This window comes from Trachypithecus francoisi, unplaced genomic scaffold (genome assembly GCF_009764315.1).
Source record: "Trachypithecus francoisi isolate TF-2019V2 unplaced genomic scaffold, Tfra_2.0 Lachesis_group3, whole genome shotgun sequence".
Taxonomy (NCBI): Eukaryota; Metazoa; Chordata; class Mammalia; order Primates; family Cercopithecidae; genus Trachypithecus; species Trachypithecus francoisi.
In genome coordinates this window covers 116,048,243-116,071,029 of record NW_022681468.1, presented here as the reverse complement: position 1 = coordinate 116,071,029, position 22,787 = coordinate 116,048,243, and the positions used below count along the sequence as shown (strand labels likewise).

The following is a 22,787-nucleotide window of genomic DNA, read 5'->3' as shown; positions in this document are numbered from 1 at the left end:
GGCCTTCCCATTTACTCAGACCCTTCCCCTTTAAGCCTCAAACCAGTGGGGGAGAGGCAGAAAACCTTCTGATTTCATAAGTTTCTGAAGGGAGATTAGAAGTCAAACCCCTGTGCTTCTTAGAGGAGGAACGCTCCTGTCCCCAGGATGCAGACAGAGACTCACTGATGCTGGAGAAAGGGTAGAAGAGAAAACCCTTTATTTCTGAAAGAAGCACAGAAACCATTCGTTGCCTCAGGATTCTACACTGATACCAAGGAGGGGTCTTTTACTATCAGGGGAAGAGTAGGAAACTTCCACCTAAGACCAATACAAATGCAAAGCAGATTTTGACTGCCACAAGAAGAGCCCCAGGGCCTACCTAAGACTGAGGCTGGACCAGAACAATGGAGAATCGTAGCTGCCCCAACCGTGAGCTTTCTACTGTTTGGGAAGGGTCAAGAGCACAGAGGGATATCCTGTGGTATTGGTATGCTGGAGTGGTTGAAAACTCAGAGGAAAGGGGAAAAAAAAAAAAAAAACCTCTCTGGCTCCTAAGCACAGGACAATGGTAGTCTCCCAGTAGAGGAATTTGAAGCCTATAGTATACTTAAGGTAACTGTAGCAATAAAATCCATTCCTGACTAGATTTAGTTAATCTGGCATGACAGAAAAATAAGCATACCATTTTTCAGGTGTAAATAATACTGCTGTTCTGCATACCATGTTCAGCATTCAAGCAAAAAAATTAATAGACTTTAATGAGCCCATCTACTATTGAGAGAGAAACTAATCAATAGAACTGTTTTCAGCCTTTGTGACTTCTGTGCGATAGAAAGATATTCTTAGAAAATATACCATTCACATTTCATTCTTTATATACCTTTTTTTAAAATTAATTAATTAATTTTTTTTTTTTTTTGAGACAGAGTTTCGTTCTTGTCACCCAGGCTGTCGTGCAGTGGCACGATCTCAGCTCACTGCAACTTCCACCTCCTGGGTTCAAACGATTCTCCTGCTTCAGCTTCCTGAGTAGCTGGGATTACAGGTGCGTGCCACCACGCCTGGCTAACTTTTGTATTTGTAGTAGAGACGGGGTTTCATATATACCTTTATTTTAAAAATTACTTGAGATATACTCCTACAGACTACAAGATGAGTCAAACCAATAACTCAAAAACAACACACACTCTTTAACATCTGATCCAGCAATTGCACTTCTTGGTATTTACCTGAATTAGTTGAAAAGTTATGACCACACAAAACCACGCAAATGTATTTGTAGCATCTTTATTCCTTGTTATCAAGATGTCCTTCAGCAGGTGAAAGAATAAACTGTTGTACATCTAGACAGTGGAATATTATTCATTACCAAAAAGAAGTGAGCCACCAGGCCAAGGGCCATGGCTCACGCCTGTAATCCCAGCACTTTGGGAGGTGGAGGTGGGCAGATCACTTGAGGGCAGGAGTCCGAGACCAGCTTGGCCAACATGGCGAAACCCCATGTCTACTAAAAATACAAAAATTAGCTGGGCGTAGTGGTGCATGCCTGTAATCCCAGCTACTCAGGAGACTGAGACATGAGAATCACTTGAACCCGGGAGGTGGAGGTTGTGGTGAGCCAAGATTGTACCACTGTACTCCAGCCTGGGTGACAGAGTGAGACTCTGTCTCAAAAGAAAAAAAGAAAGAAAGAAAAGAAAAATAAAAAAGAAATGAGCTGTCAAACCATAATGCACTGGAGGAATTATAAATGCAAATTATCAAGTGAAAGAAGCCAATTTGAAAGGACTAAGAACCATATGATTCCAACCACATGACATTCTAGAAAAGGCAAAACTATGGTGTTAGTAAAAAGATTAGTGGTTGCAGGGTTTAGGAGGAGAGGGTGATGAATAAGCAGAGCACAGATTTTTATAGCAGTGAAACTACTCTGTATGATACTATAATGGAGGATACGTGTCATAAGTTTGTCCAAGCCCATAGAATTTGCAACATCAAGAGTGAACACTAATATAAACTGTGGGCTTTGAGTGATAATGATGTCTCACTACAGGTTATTCAGTTGTAATAAATGTACCACTCTAGTGGGGGATGTTGATAATGTGGGAAACTATGCGTGTGTAGGGCAGAGGAAATTTTGATACCTTATGCTCAATTTTGCAGTGAATCTAAAACTGCTCTACACACTTCTTAGGATAGTTAAAATCTAAAATACAACACCACCAAACTCTCATAAGGATGCAGAACAACAGGAACTCTTATTCATTGTTGCTGGGAATGCAAAATGGTGCAGCCATTTTCGAAGACAGTTTGGCAGTTTCTTAGAAAATTAAACATTTTTATCATAAGATTTAACAATTGTGCTCCTTGATGTTTACCCACATGAGTTGAAAATTTATGTTCACACAAAACTTACACAGAAATGTTTATAAGAATTTTACTCATTATTGCCAAAACTTGAAAGCAACCAAAATATCCTTCAGTATCTGAATGGATAAACAAAGTGTGATACATTTATACAATGGAACATCATTCATTGAACAGAGCATCTAAGATGGGACAATATCAGAGGCTGTAACATAAGTAAATTATAAGTAAATGGGAGTCTCACAAGGAAAACAGAACAAGGACAGGGAGAAACAAATGTTTGAATAGATAATGGCCAAGAATTTTAAAAAATGAATGAGAGCAAACCACACAACCAAAAAGAAGCTCAGACACCCCCCAAGCAAACTAAATACCATGATGATGATAATAATAATAATAATAAAAAGAAAATAGGCCTGTACATGTCATAGTCAAACTTCTGGAAACCAAACATGAAAAAATCTCGAAGGCAACAGGAAATTTAAAAAGAAAAAGGACACATTCCTTACAGAGGAACAAAGATAACAAGTGCAGCAGACTTTTGCCAGAAAAAAATGTGAGCTAGAAGATACTGAGCAATATTTTTTAGTTTAAAAAAAGTAATTAAGGGGCCATGCTAATCTTCACTGTATTGTTCCAGTTTTAGTACTAGTATCTATGCTGCCCAAGTGAGCACAGAACAATAATTTTTAAGTCCTTAAAAAAAAAGGCAACCAAAACTATACCCAGCAAAAATATCTTTCAAAAATTAAAGTGAAATAAAGACCTTTTCAGAACAAAAACTGAGAGTTTGTTGCTGATATACCCATGCTGCAAGAAATGTGAAAGGACAAAAACAAAGTGGGCTAGAGTGTTTTCTTTTTTAAAGTAAATATAAAAATATATATTTTAAATTATTTAATTGCTTTAAGAGATAATTGACTGTCTAAACAGGGACCCACAAATTTTTTTTCTCTCTTTTTCACTCTCTAAGTAGTTTATTTCCACCTTCACAAACTCGTGCACCTCTGGCCATTATGCAAGGCACCATGAATTAAATAGTTATATCAGTATGTATTTGTCTTACATGATTCAAGATAAAAGTGGATTTTAAAAGCAAATGGGTGCCAGTGATAGAGAGGTGAGGGGAATAGGGCAGGCAGCAATAGGGTAACATGCAACAAAATTTTCTGTAAAGGGCCAGATAGTAAATATTTTAGGCTTAATGGGTCAGTCTCTGTCACAACTACTTAACTCGACCATTGTAGCACAAAAGCCACCATATAGTTCAAACAACCTTAGCTGTTCCCGTGAAACTTCGTTTACAAAAACAGGTAGCAGGTCCTAATATGCTTATTCTGGTCTAACACAGAAATAGTTTATAACATAAAGTGTAAAAGTGTGACAGAATGGTATATGTAGTGTAGTCCGATGCGTAGGGTAGAATTGAAAATAAACTATTGTAAGATTCTTATAGCACACAACAATGCTGTGTGTCAAAGATGCTCAGATACTTTGAATGTTATTTTTAAACAAGACTCACGAAGATAAAAACTATCACAGAATATTTATTTCTTTTTTCAAGAATTCACTCCATTAGTTTTCTAGTTAAGCTAAGATAGTGATCACAAAGATAAGTTAGTAAACTGTGTGTAGTTGGTAGTTCTCCCTTTAACAGTTCCTTTTTGCAGTCACTAGGGCACATTTCCTCCTCATTATTCATACACCAAGTTTCTTCTCTTATCCTTATATTCTTTATCCTCCTGCTCCCTGTTTGTCTTTTTTCCTCCCACTCCCTCCCCCTTTTTTATTAAAAAAAAATTTAAGTGAAACAGGCATCCCTCTGATGAGAAATAACTTAGAATCACAAACTATCAGGGCTGAAAGATATGTATCATGTAGTACAGTGGTTGGCAAACTTTCTGTTAAAGGGCCAAAGAATAGATACTTTAGGCTTTTCTTGACATTTGGTCTCTGTTTACACTACTCACCTCTGCTATTATAAGTGTGAAAACCACCACAGACAGAATACAGACAATCTGTAACAAATATGTGTGGCTGTGTTCCTGTAAAACTTTATATACAAAAGCAGGAAGTGCAGTGGATTTGGCCTGTGGGCCACAGTTTGCAAATCTCAATCTAGTCCATCTTCCCTTGAATATCCTTATATCACTGTTTCCCAAACTGTGCCCTTTAAGATGTATTAATGGGTCTACTGAAAAGCAAACAAACAAAAAGGATGCTCCACAGTCCAACAGATTTGGGGACTGCTGTATATAAACACTGTATTCCACTGTTGGAAATTCACAGTGCTAATGAACGCAAATGGGAAGAGGCTCAAGGTGGGTCAGTTTTCATCATTTCTCCTTCAGGCTGCCCAAGCATCTGCCTTTCTCCTACCAAATCAAGACATATCAGTGAGGTCTGTCGGAATTTGCTGTATTTACTTCTTGCAAGACAACCCAGTTCTCCTGTGAAAGGAATTGTTTGTAGACTCTTAACTTCTGTCTGTCATGTTTTTGGCAGAAAGTCATCAATGTTTTATCTGGTGCCTTTTCTAAATTTTACCACTGATTAAAAGATGAGTTTAGTATTAAAAAAAAAAAAAAGACTTTACTAATTATATAAAAGTAATACATGATTATTTTAGAACACGGAGAAAAATATCACTGCCCAAAGATAACCAGTGTTAACATTTTGGTATGGAAATGTCTAAATATGTATATACACTTTTAAAAATTAAATTCAGATTATTTGGTATATATTGTTTTGTACCTTGTTTTTCTACTTGTTATTATATCCTGAGATCTTCCTGATATCATTAAAGGCGTTCAAAGGCATGGTTTTTAATGGCCAAAAAACTTTTCCATCATAAGGTTGTACTATAATTATTTTAACTACTTCCTCTATTTTGGGACATTTAAGTCATTTCCTGTTCTTCCTTTCTGTATCCCTGTCTGTTTCCTTTTTAATTACTAATGCTCATATTAGTAGTCTTTGTCCAAATCTCTGATTCTTTCCTTAGGAAAAATTCCTAAAAGAACAATTAATGGTTTGAGTCAGTAATTTATGTAATTGTCAAAATGGTTTTAGTAAATGATGTAACAGTTTACATTTTTACTAAGAGTGAAGAAAGGATACAAACCTAATCACACTTTAGCCAACTATTACAAAGTAATGTTCATTTAAAAATACAAAATTTAGGCTGGGTGCAGTGGCTTACCCCTGTAATCCCAGCATTTTGGGAGCTGAGGCAGGAGGATTACTTGAGCCCAAAAGTTCAAGACTGGCCTGGGCAACATAGTGAGACCCCATCCTCACAAAAAAAGTGTAAAAAAAATTGGTCAGGTGTGGTAGCACACACCTTTGGTCCCAGGTACTAAAGAGGCTGAGGTGGGAGGATTGCTTGAGCCCAACAGGTCGAGGCTTCAGTGAGACATGATTATACCACTGCACTCTAGCCTGGGCAACAGAGCAAGACCACCGCCCTGCCCATGCAAAAATAAACTTCATTATTAGGCAAAAATGACATTTTACTCGTTGAATTTTATATCTTTGATTGTGAAGTGGAATATTTGTCATATGTTCAGAAACACAGTTATTCCTTGGCGTACATGGGAGATTGGTTCCAGGACCCCCACATATGCCCAGATTTGTGCATATTCAAGTACTGTAGTCACCTCTGTAAGACCTGAGTACATGAAAACTAGGCTGCCTGTATCGTCAGGTTTTGCATCCCGCAAATACCGTTATTTTCTGTTGCATTTGGTTGAAAATAAAAATCACCATGTAAGTGGAACCATGCAGTTCAAAACCGGGTTGTTCAAGGATCCACTGTATTCTGTTTGCTCTTCTGTGAGTTGTATTCTTCTGTTATTGAAAAAGGAAACACATCTCTTGTGATGGTGCTTATCTTCACAAACCTTCTTTAAAAATAATGTTGAAAGTATTGTGCATCTTCGATGGTTTTATTTCTGTAGGGAGAGTTTTCTGATTCCCACCTGAAGTGTGTGGCTATATATATTGGCCATCAGCCAGCTGGCTAGTGCTTGGCTGCAAGAAGCTGCTTTGGAGCGTCCATAGTAGGCCTGTGGTATACTTAACATGACTATTAGGTTAATTATCAGCTTTAAACATTAAATGAAACTTAATCAGTATAGTTAAAATATATTAAACATTTGTGCATTATCACTGGAAAACAGAATTTCTGAGCAAATTGTGAAGTAGAATTTGACTTTTGTTCGCAACATGATTTCTTAGTCAAAACATTTAAAATACAACTTTTAATATTTAACTCTACTTTTATACATTTTCAGTAACAGCAACTCTTGATTTTAGAAAATCTTGTATCTTTTAAAAATATTTAACTGAATATAAAACAGCATTATTTTTATTTGCTGCCATTTCAGATTAACATTGCCTGTCATTGTATGCTAAAATCCTTTGTTTTTTATAATTATCTGTTGAATCATATTTTCAAAAAAGCATTGGCAGGTACATTGTTATTATTATTTAAATTATTACTGGTCCATTAAGAGTAGTAGGAATTAAGGTAAAATGTCTGTATCTTTTGTCCATTAATTTTTTAATGACCTTTCTTCCTGTCAGTTGAATTTAAAAATAGATTCCAAAATTATCATGTGAGACTGGAATGTGAAAACACAGAAATACACTTTCTTTTTCTGTCCTTTCATACCACGTCTGATAATTGGCAAATGTTAGTTCTAGTAAAAGAAGAAGGATTAATGAAAAGGGAGTAAGATGAATTTGTTTTTAGTAAAGGAAACTTACACTTTACCAGCTCCTTAAATGACTGCTGGGATATTATGGCCATGGTAGATAAGAATACACACTGAGCATCCACCACCTTTTTTTTTTTTTTTGACAGAAATGTCTGTAAAAAATTCCATATAGTGTCTGAGGTTAGTATTGAATAATAGAGGTTCTGGAATAAATGACTAATGTCCTGGCATGATTAAAAATTGGCTAGATAGCAGGAAATTGTTACTCATTAGTGGAATATTTTAATTTCAAAGCACTAGGATGTACAGTAGTTGGTGTTGGTGTTAATTAAAGGATAAGTTCTAATCAGTTATTTTGCTTTTTTGTAACGGTAATTATAACTTTAGGGAAAGTTTTATTCAAGGTAACTGGTGTAATTTGACTTCTTAATCATGAATTTCATGTCTAGGAACTCTCTAAAGCCTGAATATATATCTACTGTCACTGCTTGGGTTCTAGTTCATGTCTGCTGTTAATGACTGGATTACATATTGTAATTCTGTGATTTTTTATTTTCTATAAAATAAAGGAATTAAATTTAATGATCTCTTAGGTCCTATATCACTCCAAATACTCTGTTAAATGCAGTTGTTTTACAAACATATGCATTTAATGTAAAATGTGTTTCAGAATGCTTTTTCTGTGTAGGTATATTGAAATAGATATGTTGTTTGCAGACAGATTGAGGCATTTCCAGTTAATAATTTTATGTAAACTGTCATAACTTGTATAATGAAACAAACCTTGTGCCAAAAGTCTGACATTTTGCATTAATGTCCCAGTCCCACTGTGGATGAGGTGATTAACCTCCCTGCGCATCAGTTTTCTTACCTGTGACTCTAAACAGTCATCTCTGCACAGCACACCTTTGAGGGGCAAACAGAATAATATATGTAAAGCATTTTGTAAATTGTAAGTACTCTGTAACTTTAGGGTAATAGTAATTTGAAAGAACATACAAAGGCAGAGCACCGATGAGAATTCAGTAGTCAGCATTAAAGGAGATTAAAAGTGAAGATAAAAGCTTAACTTTATGAAGCAAAGTTTGAAGGTTTTTTCAAAATAGACAACAGAAATCCACATAATATTCAGTTAGATCATTTAAATTTGCAAAATTAGAAAATCTTCTTTATATGACCAGATTGTAAGGCATCTGTAATGATCTGGTTAAAACTAAATTTGCACTAAAATATTTTAAAGCAAACGTAACACATGTTCATTGTCAAGAATAAGAATACATAATTGACTGAAATAAAAGTAAATTTACTTTTTAACCCTTCCCTTAATCTTACTTTCTACTCGTTAACAAACATTCTATGTATTTGTGCATTCAGTAAGTAATTTGTTAAGCGAAATTCTATATGGCATATACAATTCTGTATTTGTTGTGCTAAGTGGTAGGGATGAAACAGCTAATAAGCAGACATGATTCTCTGCCCTCTGCCTTTTAGTAGAGACAGACAATAAGCAAGTAAATGAATAATTATACCTTTTATTGTCTACTTAAAGTAAATAAAAATACTGCTCTGATAAAGAATTATTGGGGGTAAAGTGGGAGTTATTTTAAATAGGTTAGACAAAGAGGGCCTTTCTGAAGTGGTGATATTTAAGTTGAGACCTGAGGGTTAGAATGAGCCTATGCTTGTTTAACACTTACACATACATATACACATATTCATATATAAACTTTTTATTTGCAGAAGTGAAATCATATTTTTCTGTGACTTTAGAAAACAGTATCTTATGGACATGGTAGTCCTTATAGGTTATCTTTTTTTATTTTTTTTTAAACTGATCTATACTTGTCAGACTAGAGTATGAGGAAACATGTTTTTGAGTTCTTGAAACAACGTAAATTTTTTTGAGCTGCAGTTTAAGAATAATTTAAAATTCACACCCCTTTCATCAAACAATCCTATTTATAATTATCTTACAGATATAGTTACTAAGTATTTAAAGATTCATATGTTAGACTAGAATAAATCTCTAAGTAACCTAATTGATCCAACCAATAACGGACTAGTTAAATACAGAATAGAGTGGAATACTAGGAGGCTGTTAATAAGAATAAGATGTATGGAAAAATATGCAATTTATATTATTAATAAAAACAAGTTGCAGAAAAGTATGTGTACTCTGATTTCATTTGTGGAAAGGAGAAGGAAAGATATAAATGTATATATCCTTGTATGTGTAAGAAAGTTTTGCAAGTCTACATAGCAGTCTGTTAATGATGGTTATATCTGAGGAATGGGATTGGAAAAACCTGAAGATGAGGAGGAAAGGAAAAATAATACATTTGAAATTTTTGAAAAGCCAAATAAAAACATCAATTAGAAATTAAACTTGGAATATTTAAATCTATACCTAGTGATTTCTAACTTGTAAGGTAGTTATAAACTTTTTTAGTTTTTATTTCTTGAAACAAAATGCTATAGGAGAAAAAAATAGTTTAAAAGTATTTGGCAACTGTCTGCAAATGTTAGTTAATATAGCATTTTTTTTCCTAGAAGATGAATCATGTCGTATAAATGCTGAGGTGGTTAAGTATACTTTATTAGAATATTAAAAACTAATTTGTTTTGTTAACCAAGTACTTTATTGAGTACATGTGCTGTGTAAATAGAGATTCACAGTTATCTAGCAGAGACCCTATTATATAGGCTGTTAGGGGAGATAATGTAAAATTATAAGTCTAGCTAGAATAGACCTTAGAGATCTGAGTATTTAATTTAGCTGAGCTGGAAACTCAGTTAAGTGACTTGCCATAAAATAACTAGTTGGCATCAGAGTCAGGACTGATACCTTGGTTTTCAATTTCAGAATTCACTGTACCACTTTAGCAAGTTTAATGTTTTTAAGACAAAAATTTATGTTCTTTTTTTCCGCTTATATTCTCTTAATTTCAAGTTCAATCTTTTAAGTCAGTATAAATAAGTGTAATTACTTACTGACAAGGTTGGTCAGATGTGTCATTTTGCTAGGACGACCATACATCTAGTGTGCCTGAGACAGTCCCCAAGCATAATTACCAAAAAGTGTCTCCTTTCACTTTTAGTAGTATCTGGTTGTGGACAGCATATTCCATGGTCACCCCAGTTGTTGCCAAGTTAGTGAATCTGGAAGATTCTACACAGTGCCAGGGTAAAGATTTTGGATTATGAATCTAAATAATTATAATGCAAGCTGTGATGAATGCCAAAGTGCTACTCTCATTCTAAATTGGAAGAAATAATTTCTGCTAGGTTTGACAGGCAAGGGAGGCTGAAGAACGTGGCATTTGAGCTGAGCCTAGAAGGATGGATGGGATTATAGATTAGTCAGGTTACATGAAGATGGGAAGAGGTGTATACGCAAGAAGGCTCAAAGTGCATTTAGAGAATAGCAAGCATCTCAGTTTACCAGTGTTGAGAGAAATATGAGTGCAGGAATATACTTCTGGGAAGGTGTGCATAGACCAGATTATTTAATACCAAGTCAAAGGGTTGGAATTTGTTGACCAGTTGGAGGACTCCAGCAATTTTCAGTTATGTAGCACTTTATGAGGATTAATTTATGGAAGATGTGTTGAGTGGCTTTAGAGAGGAAAATATGGAATCTGTCCTTCCATTTAGGAGGATTTTGTACCAAATCAGATGTGATGTTAAAGGCCCTGGACTAGTTTATGGCAATGGAGAGAGATAGGCTTTCTTTTTATTCCCTAATGGCTTTATATTAGTTAATTTGCATTGCTATAAAAGAATACCTAAGGATGGGTAATTTATAAAGAAGAGAGATTTATTTGGCTTCTGGTTCTGCAGGCTGTACAAGAAGCGTGGCACCAGCATCTGCTTCCAATGAGGGCCTCAGGAAGCTTTGTAATCATGGCAGAAGGCAAAGTGGGAGCAGGCATGTCACATGGTGAGAGAGGAAGAGGTTCCAGGCTCTTTTAAACAACCAGTTCTCAAGGAAATGAATCGAGTGAGAACCCACTCGGTGCAAGAAAGGCATCAGGCCATTCATGAGAGTTCTGTCCCCATGACACAAACACTCCCCACTAGGCTGCACCTCCAAATTGGAGATCAAATTTCAACATGAGATTTGGAGGGGACAAACATCCAAACGATTATCAGGCTTATACATGGTACACATTTATTACATGTTGGTTAGATGTTTCTACAAAAGAAGATGGCACAAGATTTATGATTTATTGGATATTTAAAATAAGAAGAAAACATTGGAGTTTTACACTAATTAAAAGTAGAGAGATTCTCTGTATAAATCTGAGGATATGATCTTTGTTCTACTTAGGTTAAGGAGGTTTGTCTGCATTAATTTTGAGTTGTGCTATAATGAATGCTATGTTTTTAGATAGCTTTGAAGAGGTAGACATATAATTAAAGTATCAATAGTTTGTTTGATGTTAAACATTAATTTTCTTTGCCAAAGGTCATGGACTTTAAGACCAGAATTTCTGAGGTCCAAATAATAATTTAATGCCTCAATGATAATTTTTGGTGTTAAATAAAAGTCCTGCAGATGACCTTTCTGGACACAGATTTGAATTTAGAATTATCGAAGAGCAAGCTTGAATTTGAATTTGATGCTATTATTTTGTTACAAAGAAAGAATCTATTATGCAGTGCTAAAACACCAGAAGGAAGATAGTATGTCTGAATATCTTTTAATTGGTAGTTATGTTTAAAAGATGCTAAATTATACAATAATGTCATAGTTGGCAAAATATCATTTGAGTCTGAAAGATATCACTGACAATCTGGCTGTTATAGACTAGTTTTCATATAGTTTCCATGCTGGATCTGTGTGTTTTTCTTTTTAGGTTATAGTGTTGTTGGCAATGAGAATATCTCCCAATTGATGCATACTTAAGAGACTGCCAGAAATAAAAAGTATAATATAATTTGATAGGCATTTAGAGAAATGTTTTTCTTTGGTATTAACATTTTAAATGTTACTACTGCCTCATAACTGCTATAATATTGTCTTAATATTTTAGCTGTATGAGTATTTCTCATAAACACCTTTATTTACCACAAAAATTATTGCCTGAGTTTCCCCTTATATAGCATATACCTGAGCATTGTAGACCCCAAATGATAAAATAAACGTAAGAGATTTTTTGGCTAGATTCTGGTTTGGTGATGATTTTCTTCTAATTTTAGAGTTCCTCTTCATTTTACACTCTTTTACAAATTTGAGTAGTTGTAGTTTATTTTAGAATAGTTTTGTTAAAAATCTCAATTAGAGACTACTTTTTAAAATAATCTCAGGAAATAAAAACTGCTTTAATTTGGACTTCTGCATCTTAAAAACTGCTAATGCTCTTTTTCTTTCAACTACATCCTAGAAAATTGGTTATGATTAGATGTAACATAAATCACTAAGCTCAATGAAAGCCAGTTTTTCTTTTTTATTGGACTAAATGAGTAATGAGCAGAAATACCTTTCTGCTTTTTGTCTTCCTCCTTTCCTCTGGGATATGGGAATCATACTGAGGAGGCAGCATTTGGTTTAGGATGAAAGGAGAGAAGGCTATCTTTTCTCTGGGCCCACTGCTGTGGTAGGTGCGTCATTAACATCTGTCACACCTTTTTTAATGAGTGCTTTTGATGTCAGGAAAAAGTCAGATGACTTCCTTAAAATTAAAACATCTCTCTTGCATACAAGAATGGGAGGAGTATTTTGTGTTCATTTTATTTTATAACTTCCTTCAATTGTTTATATAAGTCATTTGTTGAAATCAGCAGTTCACTGCAAGGGCTGCTTATCAGAACATACACATATTTAAAACTCCCCAGTAGTGTGTTCCTATCAGATTAGTACTTCTCTGCCTTTGAGACTTGGTTCCTTAAAGGAGAAACTCCAGTGTCTGTGAGATTATTATCATGCACTTTATTCCCTTGCAGTGAAATTGTTTGAATACTCAAAATATGTAGCCTTGGCTATTTTTGTGAGTTTATGTTCATGTTGCATTTTGGCCCTAACCAGTCTCCTAGCTATTCAACCACGCTCATGGACATTTCAGATATTAGAGTAGCTTTGAATAATTTCATTTTGAAGTATGTTATTCTCTCATCACCAGGGAGACTGCATACCAAATTCATAAGCACCAGCTTCAGTTAGGCTGAGACTGCTGGCAAATCCTATTAGGTTTCCCTAGTCTACTTCCTCTCCAGTCACTGTATGTCAATATTTGAAACCTTCTTGCCCCTCAAGCCTATAATTCTCTTACTTCGGCAGATGATCCCACATTTCCCATTCATTGGAATTTAAGATCTTTTTGTGATCTCATGCATGGTCAGTTTTTTTGGTGACAATTCTATGGGTGTTAAGTTTGCTGCATATTATAGTTTGTAAATATCAATTGGATTAAACTTAATTGTGTTCTTAAAATTCATTAAACCCTTACCTAATTTTTGTCTACCTTATCTGTCAGTTTCTAAGAAAATACATTTCTGAGGGGCCAGGTACGGTGGCTCACACCTGTAATCCCAGCACTTTAGGAGACCAAGGTGGGCGGATCGCTTGGGCTCAGGAGTTCGAGACCAGCTTGGGCAACATGGTGAAACCTCATCTCTATAAAAATACAAAAATTAGCCAGGTGTGGTAGCACGTTCCTGTAGTCCCAGCTGCTGGGGAGGCTGAGGCAGGGGAATCACTTGAACCTGGGAGGTGTAGTTTGCAGTTAGCCGAGATTGTGCCACTGCACTCCAGCCTGGGTGACAGAGCGAGACTCCATCTCAAAACGAAAAAAATACATTTCTAAGAAAGTATGATTGCAGATTTGTTCAATTTTTTATTTCTATTCTTGCTTTATATATTCAGAAGCTATGTTGTTAATGCATTAGGAATTATGACTTATCTTCCTGGTCAATTACTCCATTTCATCAAATCTAAGATACCATGCATTGTAAGATACAACCTGATTGCAGAGATGTTAAAATATGGAAAAGGATCAAGAAAACATGGTATTTGTTTTATCAGCAGGAAACATTTGTGTTGTCCTAGTTAATTCTTGTTGCTTTCAACTTTTTTTGTCTGATATTGACATTATTATACCTGCCTCTTTTTTTTTTTTTTTTTTGAGACGGAATCTCATTCTGTCACCCAGGCTGGAATACAGTGGCACAATTTCGGCTCACTGCAGCCTCTGCCTCCTGGGTTCAAGTGATTCTCCTGCCTCAGCCTCCCAAGTAGCTGGGATTACGGGCACCCACCACCATACCCGGCTGATTTTTGTATTTTTAGTAGAGACAGGGTTTTACAATATTGGTCAGGCTGGTGTCGAACTCTTGACCTCAAGTGACCCACCTGCTTCAGCCTCCCTAAATACTGGGATTACAGGCGTGAGCCACCATGCCTGTCCATGCTTTTATAATAGGATTGACTAAAATATATTTTCTATTCTTTCATTTTCAAACTTTTGGTGTCCTTTTGTTTTAAGGTTATCAACTGTAGACCACTTTATACTTACTGTCCTTATGAGTTCTGTCATCTTGATTTTTTTCTTTCTGTTTATCAAATGGCTGCCTTTAAAAATTCAACATATTTAGCCATTTTTTTTTCTAGCAGCACTCAGGATTCATCATGATCCCTTTTCCTTCACCAAACAATTAAAAAAACTTCATCTTTTCACTGCCTTGTTTCTCATATACTGTACATTGTCCTAAACTATATTCTCTGGGCTACAATTTCTACTTTCTTGGATTCATCATTCTTTATTTCACTTGATTATATTTTATGATAAATTTCTCAGAAACAGTGAGAAGTAAATATTCAAAACTTTGTCTGTCTGAAAATATATTATTTGCCCTTATATACAGTTTCATCATCTTTTAGCATAATATTAGGAATTCAGTTTCTCATTCATGTCTTGATTTTAGATGGCTTAGTTTATTCTCTCAAAGCTTTTTTAAATTTGAATTTAAGGAATAAACCCCCAGTTTCATATTGTCCAGCTTGAGTGGTTTCTTTAAAGGCTTGTGTCTGTTTAGGTCCAGAAAAATCTTACGATGTGTCTGATTATTGTTCTTGCTACTTACTCTGTTAGCTCCTCTTAGAGTTTTGCTTTTCATGTCATCTGCTGCCCTTAAGTGTTATATCCTGGGAAAGTCCTTAGAATTACTTCTAGAATTTCCTCTTTTTTTCTTTTTGAGTTCAATGTGCTTTTCTGTCTATATTGTTAAGAAACTTTATCTTAGGATTATATTAGATTTATAGAAAAATTACGAAGATAATACAGAGAGTTCTCATATTTCCTACACCATTCCCCCTACTTTTAACTTCTTAATATGATAAATTTGTCACAAATAACCAACATTGATATATTTTTCACTTACAAAAGTTCAAACTTTATTCAGATACTCTTAGCTTTTATCTTTTTTCTGTTCCAGGATCCTATCTAGGATGCCATATTACATTTAGTCATCGTGTTTCAGTAGATTCTTCTTGACTGTAACAGTTTCTCAGACTTATCCTTGTTTTTGATCAGCATATCAGTTTTGAGGAGCACTGGTGAGGTATTTTGTAGAATATTGCTCAATTAGAATTTGCCTGATATTTTCTTATGATTAGACTGGGATATGGGTTTTTGAGAGGAAGACCACAGAGGTAAAATAGTGTTCTCATCACATCACGTTGAGGGCACATGCTTATCAACATGACTTACCACTGTAGATGCCATCCCTGATCACGTAGCTAAGGTAGTGTTTATCAGAGTTCTCCACCATAAAGTTACTCTTTTTTTTTTTTTTTTTTTTTACCCTTTCCATAGTCTATACTTTGGAAAAAAAATCATTATACACAGTCTACATTTAAGGATTGGAGACTTATGCTCTACCTCCTTGTGGGCTAAGTATTTACATAGACTGGTATTCTACACAAAATTGTCCATCCTTCCCCATTTACTTATTTGTTCAATCATTTGCTAATATTTTCTTAAGGATTGTTACATCTATATTCATGAGATAGATTGGTCTGAGTTTTTGGTAATGTCTTTATCTGGTTTTGGTATTAGGATAATGTTGGCTTTCTTGGTATATTTGTGCTGCTATAACAAAATACCTTAGACTGGGTGATTTAAAAAAGACAGAAACTTATTTCTCACAGTTCTGGAGGTTGGGAGTCTTAAGATCAAGGTGCCAGCAGATTTAGTATCTGGTAAGAGCCTGTTTACCACACTCTGTAAAAGTCTAAGTCCTTGTTTCCAAGATGGTGCCTTATTGCTCCAGCCTATATTGGGGAGGAACACTGTGTCTTCCATGGCAAAATGGGGACCCTTCAACCTCAAACCCTTTTATAGGGGTGTTAATCTGATTTATGAGACAGAGCCCTCATGACTTAATCACCTCCCAAAGGCCACAGCTCTTCATACTGCTACACTGAGGATTAAGTTCCAGCATGAATTTTGGAAGGGACACTGTCATTCAGATCATAGCACTGGCTTTATAGAATGAGGAGATGTTCTCTCTGTTTCTGTTTTCTCAAAAAAATTGTAGACTGTTGGTATTATTTATCCTTTTAGGGTTTGGTAGAATTCACCAGTGAAACAATCTAGGCCTAGTGCGTTCTTTTTTTGAAAATCTTTAATTATTGATTACATTTGTTTAATAGACATAGAGCTATTCAGGTTATCTATTTATCCTTTTATGAATTTTTGTGATTTGAGTCTTTTAAGAAATTGGTTGGCCTGGAGCAGTCACTTACACCTGTAATCACAGCACTTTGGGAGGCTGAGGTGAGCAGATCGCCTGAGCTTAGGAGTTCAAGACCAGCCTGAGCAACAGAGCAAATTCCTGTCTTTACCAAAAATAAAGTTAAGAGAGAGAGAGGGAAAGGGAGAGGGAGAGGGAGAGGGAGCAGGAGAAGGGGAGGTGGAAGCCTCGGGGGAAGGAGACAGGGAGAGGGAGAGGGAGATGGAAAGGGAAGAGGAAAGGAAAGGGAAAGGGAGTCTCTGGAGAGAGAGAGAGGAATGAAAGGGAAAAGAGAAAGGGAGTCTCTTTCATCTAAGTGGGCATAGAGTTGTTTAAAGTATTCCCATATCTTTTTTTTTTTTTTTGAGACAGGGTCTCACTCTGTTACCCAGGCTGGAGTGCGGTATCATGATCAGGGCTCACTGCAGCCTCGATTTCCTGGGCTCAGATGATCCTCCTGCCTCAGCCCCTCAAGTAGCTGGGAACACAGGTGTGTGCCACCATGCCCGGCTAATTTTTGTATTTTTGGTAGAGACAGTTGCGCCATGTTGCCCAGGCTGGTCTCAAACTCCTGGGCTCAAGTGATCTGCCGGCCTTGGCCTCTCAAAGTTTTGGGTTTACAGGCATGCTTCCCTTATCCTTTTAATGCCCATGAAATGAGTAGTGTTAACCTGTCTTTCATATCTGATATTAGTAAATTGTGGCTTCTCTTTCTTTTTCCCTTGGTGCCTGGCTACAGGTTTATCAGTCTGTTGATCTTTATAAATAATTAACTTTTAGTTTCATTTTATTTTCTCTATTTTTCTGTGTTCAATTTCGTTTATTTCTGCTCTAATTTTTATTATTCCCCTTCTTCTGATTGCTTTAGGCTTAATTTTCTCTTCTTTCTCTAGTTTCCTAAGGTATAATCTAAGTTTTATTTATTTTCATTCAGTTCAAAATATTTTCTGATTTTCTATCTAGCTTCCTCTTTGGCCCATGAGTTATTCAGATATATATTTGTTTCTGAATATTTGGAGTTTTCCAGCTATATTTTTGTTACTTATTTCTAATTTAACGCTATTGTCTGAAAACATACTTTGGATGATTTCTGTTCATTTAAATGCATTAAAGTATGTTTTATGTCCCAGATGTTATCTATCTTGGTGAATTTCCACGCAAGCTTAAGAACAATGTGCATTTTGTCATTGTTGGAAAGAATATGCTATAAATGTCTATTAGATCAATTGATATAGATGACTGTTCAGATCATCTATATACTTAGTAATTTTTTTCCTTCTTGATTTATCAGTTACTGACAGAAGGGTATTTAAATTCTCCAATTATTATAGTGAATTTTGCCTGTCCTCTTGTAGTTCTGTCAGTTTTGCCTTATATATTCTGGCACTTTTTTGTTGGGTGCATACATATTTAGGATTGTTATGTCTTCTTGGAAAATTGACAGCTTTATCATTATGTAATACCCTCCTTTTTCCCGATAATCTTCCTTGTTCTGAAGTCTGCTTTGTCTAGTATTAATATAGCTATTAATATATTAATATAGCTAATTAATATATTAATATAACAATGTAATAAAGGTATTCCATCTTTCTTTTGATTAATGATAGTAAGCTATATCATTCTCTCTCTTTTTTTTTCTTCTTTTTTTTTGAGACGGAATTTTGCTCTTGTTGTACAGGCTGGAGTGCAATGGCGCGATCTCAGCTCACCACAACCTCCAACTCCTGGGTTAAAGCGATTCTCCTGCCTCAGCCTCCTAAGTAGCTGGGATTACAGGCATGCACTACCAAACCCATCTATTTTTGTATTTTTAGTAGAGACAGGGTTTCTCCATGTTGATCAGGCTGGTGTTGAACTCCCGACCTCAGGTGATCCGACCACCTTGGCCTCCCAAATTGCTGGGGTTACAGGTGTGAGCCACTGTGCCTGGCCTCCCTTTACTTTTTTTATAACTTTTAGTCGTGTGACTTTTTAATGAAAGGATATTTAAACCATAATCACACATGAAGATCTTCAAATTATTATATAATAGAGGTCCTCCTATTCAGAATTTTGAAGTCATTGTTTTAATCTGTAATAAAGAGCTGTTTTGAACTCAGCTGAGCCTCCTTAGATGGGGCATAAGAGGGGCATCTGTTACCTGCTTTCAATCCATTGCCCCTTTGTCCCTTTACAAGTTACCTTACCCAGAATTGCCTGTGTTCATGGTTCTCTCGTTCTAGCTATCTTTGTTTTCTACCTCCTCCTCTCTGACTTACTTTCTTCTCCTGCTAATATTTTTCCCCATTTTTAAAAATTATGGTAAAACGTACATAGCCCTAAAATTAACTATCTTAACTATTGTGTGTATTTCATTGGCATTAAGTGCATTCGTTCTGTTGCGCAGCTGTCACTGCCATCCACCTCCAGAACTATTTCCATCTTGAAAAACTGAAACTCTGTACCCATTCAGCAAAGGCTCCTCATTATTCCCTCTTCCCTTTTACCTTCTATTTCTATGATCGGGACTACTCTAGCCTTATATAAGTAGAATCATACAGTATTTATCTGTTTGTGACTGGCTTATTTCACTTACCATAATATCCTCAAGGTACATCCATATTGTAACATATGTTAGAATTTCCTTCCTTTTTAATTCTGAATAATATTTTGTTACATCTATATACCACATTCTTATTATCTGTTCATCGATCATTAGACATTTGGATTGTTTCCACATTTCAGATATTCTGAATAATGCTGCAGTGAACATGGGTGTACAAAGATCTCTTTGAGACCCTGCTTTCAATTCTCTAGTGTACACTCAGAGTGGAATTGCTGGATCATATGATAATTCTATTCTTACTTTTGTGAGGAACTTTTATACTGTTTTCACAGTGACTGTACCATTTTACATGCCCACCAATGGTGCAAAAGAGTTCCAGGTTTTCAGTGTCGTCCCTGAAACTTATTACTTTCATTTTTGGGGGTGTTTTTTATAGTGGCCATCCTAATGGGTATAAAGTAGTCATCCCTTTACTTTTACTCTATCTGAATCTTTATATTTAAAGTGAATTTTCTTGTAGAACAACACATAGTTTTGTCATGTTTTTTAATTTATTCTGATAATCCCTGTCATTTAATAGGTATATTTAGGCCAGTTACATTTAAAGTGATTGTTGCTGTAATCAGATTAATATCTACCATGTTTCCAATTGTTTTCTTCCTATTCATTGCATTGGTTATTGGTTTCTTTTCTCCCTCTTTTTCTGCCTTCGTCAGTTTGGAGTACTTTAATCTCACCTTATCTCTTCACTCAAAAGTTTGATTATACTTCTTTTAAAAATTTTTAGTGGTTGCCCTCGGTTTGACAATATACATTTTTTTTTTTATTATTATACTTTAAGTTCTAGGGTACATGTGCATAACGTGCAGGTTTGTTACATATGTATACTTGTGCCATGTTGGTGTGCTGCACCCATCAACTCGTCAGCACCCATCAATTCATCATTTATATCAGGTATAACTCCCAATGCAATCCCTCCCCCCTCCCCCCCCCATGATAGGCCCCGATGTGTGATGTTCCCCTTCCCGAGTCCAGTGATCTCATTGTTCAGTTCCCACCTATGAGTGAGAACATGTGGTGTTTGGTTTTCTGTTCTTGTGATAGTTTGCTAAGAATGATGGTTTCCAGCTGCATCCATGTCCCTACAAAGGACGCAAACTCATCCTTTTTTATGGCTGCATAATATTCCATGGTGTATATGTGCCACATTTTCTTAATCCAGTCTGTCACAGATGGACATTTGGGTTGAACTAACCTAAGTTCTTCAGACAGCAGTATACTGCTCCATTTGTACTACAGGTATTTTATCACAGAGTATTCCCAATTCTTCCCTCCCATCCCTTGTGATAGTGCTGTCATTTATTTCACTTATCCATATGCTGTAGCTACCCAATATATTGTTACTACTATTGCTTTAAACAAATCACTGCCTTTTAGGTCAATTAAGAATAAGAAAAATAAAAGATTTTATTTTACCTTTATTTTTTCCTTCTCCAACACTCTTCCTTTCTTTGTAAATCCAGGTTTCTGACCTATATCATTTTCCTTCTGCTTGAAGAACTTCTTTTAACATTTCTTGCAGGGCAAATTATCTGGTGATTAATTCTCCTCATTTTTGTTTGTCTGAGAAAGTCTTTATTTCCCATTAATCTTTGAAGTGGTTTTGCTGGACATAGAATTTAAGGTTGGTGGGTTTTTTGTTTTTTTTTTTTTTTCCAGCACTTTGAATATTTCACTACACTTACCTGGCTTTTGACATGCTCTCCACTGTAATTCTTATCATTATTACTCTGCAGGTAGGGTGGTTTTTTTACTCTGCTGTGTTTCAAGATTTTCGCTTTGTCTTTGGCTCTATGCAGTTTGGGTATGATGTGCTTAGGTGTATGTAGATTTTTAAAATACTTATTGTGCTTGTTATCCTCTCAGCTTCTTGGATCTGTGGTTAGGTGTTTGTCATTAATTTTGGAAAATTCTCGCTTTATTCTCTCTTCTCTGATATTCCAATTCAATGTATATTCCACTTTTTGATAATGCCCCATGGTTTTGGATATTCTGTTTTTTCATCCTTTTTTCTCTTTGCATTTTAGTGTAGGAAGTTTCTACTGGCTGTCCTCAATTGACTCATTCTTGCCACACCCACGTTAAATCTACTGATGAGCCCACCTAAGGTGTGCTTCATTTTTTCTTTGTAGAATTCCTTTCTGTCTCTGTGCTTACTAGTCTCTTCTTGCATGTTACCTACTTATTTTCATTACAGGCCTTAGCCTTCCAGTCATAGTGATTTCAAATACCCTGGTGATAATTCCAACATCTTTGATTTTTTCTGATGATTGTTTAGTTTCTTCATACTGGGGTTTTCCTTGTTTGGGGCATGAAAATATTATAATTTCTTGTTGAAAACTTGGTATCTTGTATGCAGTAATAAGAACTGAGATAAATAGGCCTTTAGTGTGAGGATTTATGTTAATCCAGCTAGAAGTTGGGTTGTGTGTTTAGTGTTTGTCGTAGCTATAGGTATCAGAGACTTGAAGCTTCTTTAGCGTACTTGATTTTTTGTCTCTACTCTTGACTTCGGAACTTTCCTAAGTATTACTCCTCAGAGAGAGCCTTTTTCTTGCAGTTCTTTCAGCTAATAGTTGTTTCCACCATTATTCTTGAGTGCTGTTTGTATAGTGTTAAGATGTGGGGGAGAAGGACATGCTATGATCTTTGATTAAGTCTCAGGTTTTCAGGGGGTTTGTCTTATGGTTGTGACCTTCACAAGTGTTTCTCCAGTGGTACAGCTTTCTCCCTGCTGTTCCCTATTCCCTTTCCCATCTGTAGTGTTCCCAATCTATTTCCTGAAGTCCCTGTCCTCTGTTAACTATGGGTTGTTGTATTCTCTTCTAACCCCCACCTAGGTCAAACAGGAAAGCTGAAGAAAATTGGAGGGGCAAGGAATTTCTTTTTTTTTTTTTTTTTTTGAGATGGAGTCTCGCTCTGTCGCCCAGGCTGAAGTGCAGTGGCCGGATCTCAGCTCACTGCAAGCTCCGCCTCCCGGGTTTACGCCATTCTCCTGCCTCAGCTTCCCAAGTAGCTGGGACTACAGGCGCCCGCCACCTCGCCTAGCTAGTTTTTTGTATTTTTTAGTAGAGATGGGGTTTCACCGTGTTAGCCAGGATGGTCTCGATCTCCTGACCTCGTGATCTGCCCGTCTCGGCCTCCCAAAGTGCTGGGATTACAGGTTTGAGCCACCGTGCCCGCCAGGAATTTCTTTCTTCTAGCTGGGATAAGCTTTCACGGTTATTCTCTGGAACAAGTTCTGGGCATGTTTCATGATGGTTACTCTTCCTCTTCCCCTGCCAGAGACAGGAGGGAATCTTCTGGAATCCTCGTGATGACAACCTGGTAGAATTCCTGGAGGGAATGCCCACAGAAATATAGTCACCCCTAAGACTGTG

General features: G+C 36.1%; 1 protein-coding gene across 1 annotated transcript in view; it reads left to right on the top strand.

Moving 5' to 3' along the window:
• Positions 1-22,787, top strand: part of NEO1 (neogenin 1) — a 269,841-nt gene that overhangs the window by 144,921 nt on the left and 102,133 nt on the right.